Source organism: Triticum dicoccoides, chromosome 7B, assembly GCF_002162155.2.
Source record: "Triticum dicoccoides isolate Atlit2015 ecotype Zavitan chromosome 7B, WEW_v2.0, whole genome shotgun sequence".
NCBI classification, from domain to species: domain Eukaryota; kingdom Viridiplantae; phylum Streptophyta; class Magnoliopsida; order Poales; family Poaceae; genus Triticum; species Triticum dicoccoides.
Window position 1 is genome coordinate 144198178 of NC_041393.1, and position 15022 is coordinate 144213199.

General features: G+C 46.8%; 1 protein-coding gene across 3 annotated transcripts in view; it reads right to left on the reverse strand.

Annotated features, from left to right (window-relative positions):
• Positions 1-12766: 12766 nt before the first annotated feature.
• LOC119337737 overlaps positions 12767-15022 on the reverse strand; it is a 9613-nt gene continuing 7357 nt past the window's right edge. Inside the window, exons 8-12 of one of the 3 annotated variants that reach the window (XM_037609906.1) lie at positions 14434-14646; positions 13623-13686; positions 13431-13536; positions 13149-13360; positions 12767-13036 (exon numbers count right to left, since the gene is read on the reverse strand). The gene's annotated coding sequence lies outside the window, so the exon portion shown is untranslated. The remainder of the gene's footprint in view (positions 13037-13148; positions 13361-13430; positions 13537-13622; positions 13687-14433; positions 14647-15022) is intronic. The other 2 variants (XM_037609904.1, XM_037609905.1) reach the window with 2 other exon arrangements.

Below are 15022 nucleotides of genomic sequence, written 5' to 3' on the forward strand. Positions count from 1 at the left end.
GCAAGGAGAGAGGGAGAGGTTGAGGAAGACTCCATCCAGCAGCAGCACAATGGCGTGGTGGTGATGGAGGAGCGTGGCAATCCTGCAGGGCTTCGCCAAGCACCGCGGGAGAGGAGGAGAAAGAGAGGTAGGGCTGCGCCAACAGGAGAAGAACTTCGTATGTTGGGCTACCCCTTTGCCTCCACTTTATATAGGGGGAGAGGGAGGGCTGCTCCCCCACCTAGGGTTCCCTCCCTAGGGGTGGCGGCAGCCCCAATCCCCATCTGGGTGGCAGCCAAGGGGGGGAGAGGGGAAACTTGCCCCCCAAGTAAGGTGGGTGCTCCCCCTCCCCAAACCCTAGGCACCTTGGGCCCTTGTGGGGGGGCGCACCAGCCCACATGGGGCTGGTCCCCTCCCATACTTGGCCCATGCTGCCCTCTGGGGCCGGTGGCCCCACTTGGTGGACCCCCGGGACCCTCCCGGTGGTCCCGGTACGTTACCGATAACACCCGAAACTTTTCTGGTGCCCAAAACAGGACTTCCCATATATAAATCTTTACCTTCGGACCATTCCGGAACTCCTCGTGATGTCCGGGATCTCATCTGGGACTCCGAACAACATTCGGTAACCACACACAAACTTCCTTTATAACCCTAGCGTCATCGAACCTTAAGTGTGTAGACCCTACGGGTTCGGGAACCATGCAGACATGACCAAGACGTTCTCCGGCCAATAACCAACAGCAGGATCTGGATACCCATGTTGGCTCCCACATGTTCCACGATGATCTCATCGGATGAACCACGATGTCAAGGACTCAATCAATCCCGTATACAATTCCCTTTGTCTAGCGGTATTGTACTTGCCCGAGATTCGATCGTCGATATGCCGATACCTTGTTCAATCTCGTTACCGGCAAGTCTCTTTACTCGTTCCGTAACACATCGTCCCGTGATCAACCCCTTGGTCACATTGTGCACATTATGACGATGTCCTACCGAGTGGGCCCAGAAATACCTCTCCGTTACACGGAGTGACAAATCCCAGTCTCGATTCGTGCCAACCCAAAGACACTTTCGGAGATACCCATAGTGCACCTTTATAGCCATCCAGTTACGTTGTGACATTTGGTACACCCAAAGCATTCCTACGGTATCCGGGAGTTGCACAATCTCATGGTCTAAGGAAATGATACTTGACATTAGAAAAGCTTTAGCATACGAACTACACGATCTTTGTGCTAGGCTTAGGATTGGGTCTTGTCCATCACATCATTCTCCTAATGATGTGATCCCGTTATCAACGACATCCAATGTCCATGGTCAGGAAACCATAACCATCTATTGATCAACGAGCTGGTCAACTAGAGGCTTACTAGGGACATGGTGTTGTCTATGTACCCACACAAGTATCTGAGTTTCCTATCAATACAATTATAGCATGGATAATAAACGATTATCATGAACAAGGACATATAATAATAACTAATTTATTATTGCCTCTAGGGCATATTTCCAACACGGGGGCGGGTCGAAGTCGAGCCCCGAGCGCTATCGGAGAGATGGCGCGACGCCGCGGCGGTGATGGCGAAGATGGTCCCGCCTGGACTGCGAAACCAGCAACAGCGCGGTAGCATAGTACCGACCCACGGTGGGCGCGCCAAATGTCGTGGTATTCTCACGGGGGGTGCAAGACGACATATGCCACAAGGTGGCTTCGTGTGAGGGCAAGACTGCTGCTGATAGGCCCGGGAGCGGGTATGCGAGTAGCACGCGGTGGTTTACCCAGCTTCGGAGCTCTCCGGAGAGATAATACTCCTACTGATGCATGTCTGAGTGTATCTGATATATCTAGTACAGAGTGCTCCTGGAGCTGTATCTGAGGTCCGTGCCGTAGGCATCTGGCTTCGTATATGCCTCATATGTGGCATGCTAGTGGCGGGCCATGCTCATGGCCATGAGCATGTGTGTGCTCAAGCATGAGTGCATGTCAGAATGGGGGAGTGAATGGATGGATGGCTAGCTTATATAGTGTGGGGGTAGCTTACGAAGTAAGCTATGTAGGTATGGTAGCTAGCTAGCTATTGGCATGGTGGGATTGTTGGGGAACGTAGTAATTTCAAAAAAATTCCTACGTACACACAAGATCATGGTGATGACATAGCAACGAGAGGGGAGAGTGTAGTCCGCATACCCTCGTAGACCGTAAGAGGAAGCGTTATGACAACGCGGTTGATGTAGTCATACGTCTTCACGATCCGACCGATCCAAGCACCGAACATGCGGCACCTCCGAGTTCAGCACACGTTCAGCTCGATGACGATCCCCGGGCTCCGATCCAGCAAAGCTTCGGGGATGAGTTCCGTCAGCACGACGGCGTGGTGACGATGATGATGTTCTACCGGCGCAGGGCTTCGCCTAAACTCCATGACGATATGACCGAGGTGGAATATGGTGGAGGGGGGCACCGCACACGGCTAAGGAACGATCCGTAGATCAACTTGTGTGTTCTGGGGTGCCCCCCTGCCCCCGTATATAAAGGAGCAAGGGGGAAGGCCGGCCGGCCCTTGTGGGCGTGCCAAGGAGGAGGAGTCCCCCTCCTAGTAGGAGTAGGACTCCCCCTTTCCTACTCCTACTAGGAGGGGAAAGGAAGGGGGAGAGGGGGAAGGAAAGAGGGGGGGCGCCGCCCCCCCCTCCTAGTCCAATTCGGACCAGAGGGAGAGGGGGCACGTGGCCCACCCTGGCCGCCCCCCTCTCTTTCCACCAAGGCCCATGTGGCCCATTATCTCTCCCCGGGGGGTTCCGGTAACCCTCCGGCACTCCGGTTTTCTCCGAAAACGTCCGGAACACTTACGGTGTCCGAATATAGTCGTCCAATATATCAATCTTTATGTCTCGACCATTTCGAGACTCCTTGTCATGTCCGTGATCACATCCGGGACTCCGAACAAACTTCGGTACATCAAAACTTATAAACTCATAATAAAACTGTCATCGTAACGTTAAGCGTGCGGACCCTACGGGTTCGAGAACTATGTAGACATGACCTAGAACTATTCTCGGTCAATAACCAATAGCGGAACCTGGATGCCCATATTGGTTCCTACATATTCTACGAAGATCTTTATCGGTCAAACCGCATAACAACATACGTTGTTCCCTTTGTCATCGGTATGTTACTTGCCCGAGATTCGATCGTCGGTATCCAATACCTAGTTCAATCTCGTTATCGGCAAGTCTCTTTACTCATTACGTAATGCATCATTCCATAACTAACTCATTAGCTACATTGCTTGCAAGGCTTATAGTGATGTGCATTACCTAGAGGGCCCAGAGTTACCTCTCCGACAATCGGAGTGACAAAACCTAATCTCGAAATACGCCAACCCAACATGTACCTTCGAGACACCTGTAGTACTCCTTTATAATCACCCAGTTACGTTGTGACGTTTGGTAGTACCCAAAGTGTTCCTCCGATAAACGGTAGTTGCATAATCTCATAGTTACAGGAACATGTATAAGTCATGAAGAAAGCAATAGCAATATACTAAACGATCAAGTGCTAGGCTAACGGAATGGGTCATGTCAATCACATCATTCTCCTAATGATGTGATCCCGTTAATCAAATGACAACACATGTCTATGGTTAGGAAACATAACCATCTTTGATTAATGAGCTAGTCAAGTAGAGGCATACTAGTGACTATATGTTTGTCTATGTATTCACACATGTATCATGTTTCCGGTTAATACAATTCTAGCATGAATAATAAACATTTATCATGAAATAAGGAAATAAATAATAACTTTATTATTGCCTCTAGGGCATATTTCCTTCAGTCTCCCACTTGCACTAGAGTCAATAATCTAGTTCACATCGCCATGTGATTTAACACCAATAACCATATCTGTATATGATTAACACCCATAGTTCACATCGTCATGTGACCAACACCCAAAGGGTTTACTAGAGTCAATAATCTAGTTCACATCGCTATGTGATTAACACCCAAAGAGTACTAAGGTGTGATCATGTTTTGCTCGTGAGAGAAGCTTAATCGACGGGTCTGTCACATTCAGAGCCGTATGTATTTTGCAAATATTCTATGTCTACAATGCTCTGCACGGAGCTACTCTAGCTAATTGCTCCCACTTTCAATATGTATCCAGATTAAGACTTAGAGTCATCTGGATCAGTGCCAAAACTTGTATCGACGTAACCTTTTACGACGAACCTTTTGTCACCTCCATAATTGAGAAACATATCCTTATTCCACTAAGGATAATTTTGACCAATGTCCAGTGATCTACTCCTAGATCACTATTGTACTCCCTTGCCAAACCAGGGCAGAGTATACAATAGGTCTGGTTCACAGCATAGCATACTTTATAGAACCTATGACCGAGGCATAGGGAATGACTTTTCATTCTCTTTCTATTTTCTTCCATGGTAGGGTCTTGAGTCTTACTCAACTTCACACCTTGCAACACGGGCAAGAACTCCTTCTTTGATTGTTCCATTTTGAACTACTTCAAAATCTTGTCAAGGTATGTACTCATTGAAAATCTGATCAAGCGTCTTGATCTATCTCAATAGATCTTGATGCTCAATATGTAAGTAGCTTTACTGAGGTCTTTCTTTTAAAGAACTCCTTTCAAAACACTCCTTTATGCTTTGCAGAATAATTCTACATTATTTCCGATCAATAATATGTCATTCACATATACTTATCAGAAATGCTGTAGTGCTCCCACTCACTTTCTTGTAAATACAGGCTTCACCGCAAGTCTGTATAAAACTATATGCTTTGATCAACTTATCAAAGCGTATATTCCAACTCCGAGATGCTTGCACCAGTCCATTGATGGATCGCTGGAGCTTGCACATTTTGTTAACACCTTTCGGATCGACAAAACCTTCTGGTTGTATCATATACAACTCTCCTTTAAGAAAACCATTAAGGAATGCAGTTTTGACATCCATTTGCCAGATTTCATAAAATGTGGCAATTGCTAACATGATTCAGATAGACTTAAGCATCATTACGAGTGAGAAAATCTCATCATATTCAACACCTTGAACTTGTCGAAAACCTTTCGCAACAAGTCGAGCTTTGTAGATAGTAACACTACTATCAACGTCCGTCTTCCTCTTGAAAATCCATTTATTTAACATGGCTTGTCGATCATCGGGCAACTCCACCAAAGTCCACACTTTGTTCTCATACATGGATCCCATCTCAGATTTCATGGCCTCAAGCCATTTCGCGGAATCTGGGCTCATCATTGCTTCCTCATAGTTCGTAGGTTTGTCATGGTCAAGTAACATGACTTCCAGAATAGGATTACCGTACCACCCTGGTGCAGATCTTACTCTGGTAGACCTTCGAAGTTCAGTAGAAACTTGATCTGAAGTTTCATGATCAATATCATTAGCTTCCTCACTAATTAGTGTAGGTGTCACAGAAACCGGTTTCTGTGATGAACTACTTTCCAATAAGGGAGCAGGTATAGTTACCTCATCAAGTTCTACTTTCCTCCCACTCACTTCTTTCGAGAGAAACTCCTTCTCTAAAAAGGATCCATTCTTAGCAACGAATGTCTTGCCTTCGGATCTGTGATAGAAGGTATACCCAACTGTTTCTTTTGGGTATCCTATGAAGACACATTTCTCTGATTTAGGTTCGAGCTTATCTGGTTGAAGTTTCTTCACATAAGCATCGCAGCCCCAAACTTTAAGAAATGACAACTTTGGTTTCTTGCCAAACCACAGTTCATAAGGCGTCGTCTCAACGGATTTTGATGGTGCCCTATTTAACGTGAATGCGGCCGTCTCTAAAGCATTACCCCAGAACGATAGCGGTAAATCAGTAAGAGACATCATAGATCTCACCATATCTAGTAAAGTACGATTATGATGTTCGGACACACCATTTCGTTGTGGTGTTCGGGTGGCGTGAGTTGCGAAACTATTCCGCATTGTTTCAAATGTAAACCAAACTCATAACTCAAATATTCTCCTCCACGATCAGATCGTAGGAATCTTATTTTCTTGTTACGATGATTTTCCACTTCACTCTGAAATTCTTTGAACTTTTCAAATGTTTCAGACTTGTGTTTCATTAAGTAGATATACCCATATCTGCTTAAATCATCTGTGAAGGTGAGAAAATAACGATATCCGCCACGAGCTTCAACATTCATCGGACCACATACATCTGTATGTATGATTTCTAACAAATCTGTTGCTCTCTCCATAGTACCAGAGAACGGTGTTTTAGTCATCTTGCCCATGAGGCACGGTTCGCAAGTACCAAGTGATTCATAATCAAGTGATTCCAAAAGTCCATCAGTATGGAGTTTCTTCATGCGCTTTACACCGATATGACCTAAACGGCAGTGCCACAAATAAGTTGCACTATCATTATTAACTTTGCATCTTTTGGCTTCGACATTATGAATATGTGTATCACTACTATCGAGATTCAACAAAAATAGACCACTCTTCAAGGGTGCATGACCATAAAAGATATTACTCATATAAATAGAACAACCATTATTCTCTGATTTAAATGAATAACCGTCTCGCATCAAACAAGATCCAGATATAATGTTCATGCTCAACGCTGGCACCCAATAACAATTATTCAGGTCTAAAACTAATCCCGAAGGTAGATGTAGAGGTAGCGTGCCGACCGCGATCACATCGACTTTGGAACCGTTTCCCACGCGCATCGTCACCTCATCCTTGGCCAGTGCTCGCTTATTCCAAGTCCCTGTTTCGAGTTGCAAATGTTAGCAACAGAACCAGTATCAAATACCCAGGTGCTACTGTCAGGCTCTAGTAAGGTACACATCAATAACATGTATATCACATATACCTTTGTTCACCTTGCCATCCTTCTTATCCGCCAAATACTTGGGGCAGTTCCGCTTCCAGTGTCCAGTCTGCTTGCAGTAGAAGCACTCAGTTTCAGGCTTAGGTCCAGACTTGGGTTTCTTCTCTTGAGCAGCAACTTGCTTGCTGTTCTTCTTGAAGTTCCCCTTCTTCTTCCCTTTGCCCTTTTTCTTGAAACTAGTGGTCTTGTTAACCATCAACACTTGATGCTCCTTCTTGATTTCTACTTCCGCAGCTTTTAGCATTGCGAAGAGCTCAAGAATTGTCTTGTTCATCCCTTGCATATTATAGTTCATCATGAAGCTCTTGTAGCTTGGTGGCAGTGATTGGAGAATTCTGTCAATGACACTATCATCAGGAAGATTAACTCCCAGTTGAATCAAGTGATTATTATACCCAGACATTTTGAGTATGTGTTCACTGACAGAACTATTCTCCTCCATCTTGCAGCTATAGAACTTATTGGAGACTTCATATCTCTCAATCCGGGCATTTGCTTGAAATATTAACTTCAACTCCTGGAACATCTCATATGCTCCATGACGTTCAAAACGTCGTTGAAGACCCGGTTCTAAGCCGTAAAGCATGGCACACTGAACTATCGAGTAGTCATCAGCTTTGCTCTGCCAGACGTTCTTAACGTCGTTAGTTGCATCAGTAGCAGGCCTGGCACCCAGCGGTGCTTCCAGGACGTAATTCTTCTGTGCAGCAATGAGGATAATCCTCAAGTTATGGACCCAGTCTGTGTAATTGCTACCATCATCTTTCAACTTTGCTTTCTCAAGGAACGCATTAAAATTCAACGGAACAACAGCACGAGCCATCTATCTACAACAAACATAGATAAGCAAAATACTATCAGGTACTAAGTTCATGATAAATTTAAGTTCAATTAATCATATTACTTAAGAACTCCCACTTAGAAAGACATCTCTCTAGTCATCTAAGTGATCACATGATCCAAATCAACTAAACCATAACCGATCATCACGTGAGATGGAGTAGTTTTCAATGGTGAACATCACTATGTTGATCATATCTACTATATGATTCACGCTCGACCTTTCGGTCTTCGTGTTCCGAGGCCATATCTGCATATGCTAGGCTCGTCAAGTTTAACCTGAGTATTCTGCGTGTGCAAAACTGGCTTGCACCCGTTGTAGATGGACGTAGAGCTTATCACACCCGATCATCACGTGGTGTCTGGGCACGACGAACTTTGGCAATGGTGCATACTCAGGGAGAACACTTCTTGATAATTTTAGTGAGAGATCATCTTAAAATGCTATCGTCAATCAAAGCAAGATAAGATGCATAAAGGATTAACATCACATGCAATCAATATAAGTGATATGATATGGCCATCATCATCTTGTGCTTGTGACCTCCATCTCTGAAGCACCGTCGTGATCACCATCGTCACCGGCGCGACACCTTGATCTTCATCGTAGCATCGTTGTCGTTTACGCCATCTATTGCTTCTACGACTATCGCTACCGCTTAGTGATAAAGTAAAGCAATTACAGGGCGTTTGCATTTCATACAATAAAGCGACAACCATATGGCTCCTGCCAGTTGCCGATAACTTCGGTTACAAAACATGATCATCTCATACAATAAAATATAGCATCACGTCTTGACCATATCACATCACAACATACCCTGCAAAAACAAGTTAGACGTCCTGTATTTTGTTGTTGCAAGTTTTACGTGGCTGCTACGGGCTTAGCAAGAACCGTTCTTACCTACGCATCAAAACCACAACGATAGTTCATCAAGTTAGTGTTGTTTTAACCTTCGCAAGGACCGGGCGTAGCCACACTCGATTCAGCTAAAGTGAGAGAGACAGACACCCGCCAGCCACCTTTAAGCATGAGTGCTCATAACGGTGAAACCAGTCTCGCGTAAGCGTACGCGTAATGTCGGTCCGGGCCGCTTCATCTCACAATACCGCCGAACCAAAGTATGACATGCTGGTAAGCAGTATGACTTGTATCGCCCACAACTCACTTGTGTTCTACTCGTGCATATGACATCTACGCATAAAACTTGGCTCTGATACCACTGTTGGGGAACGTAGTAATTTCAAAAAAATTCCTACGTACACACAAGATCATGGTGATGACATAGCAACGAGAGGGGAGAGTGTAGTCCACGTACCCTCGTAGACCGTAAGCGGAAGCGTTATGACAATGCGGTTTATGTAGTCGTACGTCTTCACGATCCGACCGATCCAAGCACCAAACGTACGGCACCTCCGAGTTCAGCACACGTTCAGCTCGATGACGATCCCCGGGCTCCGATCCAGCAAAGCTTCGGGGATGAGTTCCGTCAGCACGACGGCGTGGTGACGATGATGATGTTCTACCAGCGCAGGGCTTCGCCTAAACTCCGCAACGATATGATCGAGGTGGAATATGGTGGAGGGGGGCACCGCACACGGCTAAGGAACGATCCGTAGATCAACTTGTATGTTCTGGGGTGCCCCCCTGCCCCCGTATATAAAGGAGCAAGGGGGGAGGCCGGCCGGCCCTCGTGGGCGCGCCAAGGAGGAGGAGTCCTCCTCCTAGTAGGAGTAGGACTCCCCCTTTCCTACTCCTACTAGGAGGGGAAAGGAAGGGGGAGAGGGGGAAGGAAAGAGGGGGGGCGCCGCCCCCCCCCCTCCTAGTCCAATTCGGACCAGAGGGAGAGGGGGCACGCGGCCCACCCTGGCCGCCCCTCTCTCTTTCCACCAAGGCCCATGTGGCCCATTATCTCTCCCCGGGGGGTTCCGATAACCCTCCGGCACTCCGGTTTTCTCCGAAAACGTCCGGAACACTTCCGGTGTCCGAATATAGTCATCCAATATATCAATCTTTATGTCTCGACCATTTCGAGACTCCTCGTCATGTCCGTGGTCACATCCGGGACTCCGAACAAACTTCGATACATCAAAACTTATAAACTCATAATAAAACTGTCATCGTAACGTTAAGCGTGCGGACCCTACGGGTTCGAGAACTATGTAGACATGACCTAGAACTATTCTCGGTCAATAACCAATAGCGGAACCTGGATGCCCATATTGGTTCCTACATATTCTACGAAGATCCTTATCGGTCAAACCGCATAACAACATACGTTGTTCCCTTTGTCATCGGTATGTTACTTGCCCGAGATTCGATCGTCGGTATCCAATACCTAGTTCAATCTCGTTATCGGCAAGTCTCTTTACTCGTTACGTAATGCATCATTCTGTAACCAACTCATTAGCTACATTGCTTGCAAGGCTTATAGTGATGTGCATTACCGAGAGGGCCCAGAGTTACCTCTCCGACAATCGGAGTGACAAAACCTAATCTCGAAATACGCCAACCCAACATGTACCTTCGGAGACACCTGTAGTACTCCTTTATAATCACCCAGTTACGTTGTGACGTTTGGTAGTACCCAAAGTGTTCCTCCGGTAAACGGGAGTTGCATAATCTCATAGTTACAGGAACATGTATAAGTCATGAAGAAAGCAATAGCAATATACTAAACGATCAAGTGCTAGGCTAACGGAATGGGTCATGTCAATCACATCATTCTCCTAATGATGTGATCCCGTTAATCAAATGACAATACATGTCTATGGTTAGGAAACATAACCATCTTTGATTAATGAGCTAGTCAAGTAGAGTCATACTAGTGACTATATGTTTGTCTATGTATTCACACATGTATCATGTTTCCGGTTAATACAATTCTAGCATGAATAATAAACATTTATCATGAAATAAGGAAATAAATAATAACTTTATTATTGCCTCTAGGGCATATTTCCTTCAGGGATGTCACACTTGTCCCCTGGGTCACTTCATAAATAGTGCCCAGGGACAAGTGTCACTGTACATGATGGATGGGGTGACACGTAAATAGTGCCCGGGTACGGCCGTCTCGTCGGTGTCTTGTCGGGCTGCAGTCGGCAGCCGGCTGGTTGGCGCAGTCGGCAACCGGCTGTTCGGCGCAGTCGGCAGCCGGCAGCCGGTCGGGCAGAGCAGTCGGACGGGGAGCCGGCAGGAGCGGCCGGGCAGTCGGACTAAGGGGCTTTGCTAGCCCCGATGTCTTGAATTATTGTCTCGCCGTCTTCAGGGTACCCGTGGCCAATTACTCCGACATAATTTGAACAGAAAAAATGTCTTATATTTAGTTACAGAGATAGTACCACGTACGTAGAAGCAACGCTTTATAAGCATAAACAAGACACCATAGGAGAAGTCCACTATCAAAGTTCAATTTAGGAGTATATAGTATATGATACCATGCGCGTAAAAGCCTACATTACGTAGTGAGTGTTGGCGAGTGGGACACGGGGCAAACCTTAGACCGAGGCGTCGCTCCCCTTAGACGAGACGAGCCTCACCACCCCCGCGTCGCCTACCTGACGGCTCTGGGGAGACAACCCTAGCCAACGCAGCTTTCTCCCCCTCCTCTTCTCGTCCCGCCGCTGCCGGAGGGCGCATCCCAGCGAAGCTCGGGCTGGCCCGAGGAAGGTGGCGGCTGGGCAGCTTTGGGCGCGGGGCGCCGGCGCGAGGCGTCGGGCTGCTGCGAGGTGTCCTTCAGATCGACGCGGCTACACAGCGGAGGCATGGAGCTGCGGGCGGCGGTGCTGCGGCATGGGCTCCATGCCAGGAAGCTGGGGCAGCGGCCCCAGGGGCTCTCGACGGTGGTGCCGCCGCTACGGCTGCAGGGGCAGCGTGGTGGCCGCCCGTGTTGCCTGCTCGCGGCGGATCGGGGCGTCCCCTGCTCAGATCTGGTCCGGCGAGGGTGGTGGTGGCCTGGGCGCTCGCCGGCGGCCCTGCTCGTCTGGCGTGATGCTAGGACGTCGTCGGTGCTGCAGGCATGGTGGATCTGGAGGCGGTCCAGATCGATGGCTGGCAGTGTTGCTGGGGGCGGCGGGCGGCCTCTGGCCTAGAGCGGCCGGAGCCCCGGAGGTGGGTCGGCCGGCGACTGTCTGCAGTCAGGTTGCGTGGTGGCTCCTTGACAGGATGGTGGTCCGCGGCGGCATGGTCGGGGCACGGCCTTCGGGTTGCTCTGGCTTGCGCGCTGGCGGCGCTTCAGCTAGTTCTTGGGCGATGTAGCAGGTGGCGTCTGCTGCTCCAGTTTGGTGGTGGTGTGTTGGAGACGCCGTCTCCGGCATAGGTGCTCGGCTACCTGACGAAAGTCATGCTCGACTTCGGTCTGGGCTGGTGGAGAATGATGCCTTCTGGTGTGATTTTGCCTTGTTGGAGGCGCCATCGAGGGGATCCGACACCTCTCCCTGGTTCGAGTTCTTTTCTCCCGGTGAAAACCGTGTGTAATGGTGGCGCCATTGGCGTCATTACTTTATTGGAAGCATTGCCTTGGAGTCAAGTCGGATGCCGGGAGCACTTGGTAGTGGTGGTGCGGTGGATCTAAAGCGGGCAGCATATTGGTATGCTTGGAGCTGTTGGTGGTGCATCCGTCTGGGGCCGGTCGTTGGTCGGCAGGAGTGTGGCAGGAGCTCCCCTCGGTGGCATGTCCATCGGAGGCGATGGTGGTGGCACTTGGAGCACACACGACATGCTTGCAACGTCACGCGAGTCAGGTTGGGCGCCCTCTCTAGAATCGGAGAGGCACATGTAAGCTCCTCTTTCGTCGAACATGCTGTTTCTCTCCGGCAACGGTGATGTCGCCTTACATGCTCGTGGCAGTCTTTTTTGGCCTTTAGGCGTTTCCTGTATGTCCTGTTGTGCTCGAGCCTAGGTGTGGTATGCTCTTTGTAAAGGTTTTAGCTCGGTTTCCCTTAATTAACCGAGCATCGGTTTCTTTACCGCTTCTTCTAATCAATCGAAATACGCAGCAGCTCTCCTGCGTCTATTTAAAAAAAAGTGTTGGCGAGTGGCGAGTGGCGATTGGAGGTGTTTGCACAACCCAAGCACATGCTAGTCACCGTTGCTTCTAACATGAAAAAATAATTCACTGTTACAGACACCGTCCGTTGCAGAAGACCTGTTCAAAGGCCCGCACACACGCGTCATTGTCTCCTATACCACCATCATCAGAGTCGTCATCAACAAAGGGACATCCCGCATCAGGCCGGCCAGTCTCGTATCCGATAGGAACAGCAGGGTGCTGCAATGCATTCATCCCCTGATTCTGGCATGCGTAACAGATACCTAACAGAAGTTATGCAGTTTAACACATTAAACATACTTTGACCAAACCTAGATATCAATTACTGAATATGGAGTAAATTTGACAAAAGAAAAGAGAGGAAATGGCATATACCATCTTCATTTGGATCCAGTGGGTAACAGAAGTAAAACTTTTGACCATACATTTCCTTCACTTGCGCAAAATAGAGAGTTGATGATGCCCACTTGTCTGAACCAACTTTCTTGATCTTCACCGTAAAGTTATATATAGTGGTGGAAGATCTTGTCATATGTCTCCACACTGAAACACTGATGCAGAAGCTCATCTAGTTCAAAGTCCACACCCTGAAACAACACCTCATAAGGAAACTTGCATGAAAGGTTAAAAAAATAAGCATTCGGAAGTCGCACATACAGTCAATCCCTCCTTTACTATGATGCACTTCTTAAAAGCCTTCATGACTTCCTTCTCCATCCATAGTTTCCCGTTTTTAGTGATTTGTTCTGTAGATTCTCCACACCTACAACAAATTAGTTAAAATTGCTGTATGTTCCAAATCATGTGGAAATTAGACTAACAAGTTCAGTTTGTAAGAGTAAAGTGCACCATAGGGACTTGCAAGGTGCATAAGTCAGGTGCTTCTTCTGACAGGAACATCCATGTATGCGAACTTGTATAATTGAATGGACAGAAGTTTAGACCCAGCTTGCTTCTTCTGACAACAACTTACTAAATGTAGTTAAATATATAACAAAACATTCTAATAACTACACCAGAGTTTCTGACTATTTTTCCTCAGTGTTACTTCATGACACAAATTCTCATATAAAGTTGGGTGGGAATGGATTAGCTACTGCTATGCAGGGACATGTGAAAGGCTCCACAATCCCCCTGGCCATGTTGCCCTCAAACTTTAGCTTGCATAAGCCCAAAGTTCTATATTTATCAGTTTATCGCCAACAACTAGCTGTGGTGAGTTTATATCTGCCTTCTCTTAGGGACTCAAATGTGAAGTTCTCAAATTCAAGGAGCAAAATTACGCACCCATGCATGTTTACAGACCAACAGTGCACCTTACTCTACTCCATTTCTAGTTAGTGATGTAACAAATTTAGCATTACAACACAATTTGATACTCCACTACAAAATAGCCAGCAAGGTTGTTCAATAAAAAGTATCCGGTAAGCTAAATGTCCCCAAAAGATTCAAGAATCACTAACTTTAGAACAATGCGGTGTGTTATACTAGTAATACCATTAAGTGAGATTATTGACCCAGTTTGATTGACACACACCTAAAGTTAAACTTGATGAGAAACTGATGGTAGATTATGTTGTCGTAAAGAAGATCAGTAATAGATGAATGAAAACTTCAATAAAAAGATGGTAAACTGCAATGAAAATGCTGAAATCATTACTGTATTTTTGTCTGAAAGGATTGAGCATCCAATCGATGTGGAGACTCTGGTGAATCAGGTAACGCAAGCTTTTCTGATGACTGTTTGTTGGGGTAGGAAACCTTTTTGGGTGGGTCGCAGAAGCCATTTTTCACAGCAACCAAGGCCTCCCAGATGTCACTATATGTATGCTCAGCAAGGTATTCATTTATTTCCCGCCACGTTTCTTCTGACCTGAATAAGGCCACACCAAAAACATTTACTCAAAATGCATCATAATAATATTGGGGTGAGGGGGGGACATTTCAGATGACATGGAAACAAATTTGCATTGTGTAGGTACCGTACATGCTAACTACAGACAGAAAACACCAAACAGAATATCGTCATATACTCATATGACACTGGAATGGTGCCATACTAGCATACCACTTGAGTAGCTCAAGATGATTGACATCCTGCTGGAGAAGGGATTATCTTTGATTGAGTAGAGGCAGAGGACCCGACTTGACAACGGTACGATAATTTAATACTATTAAAGGGGAATACATTGTCGTTTCGTTCGTTTCATTATCTCCTCCCACCTATCGATAAACCTCCCCACCCTACG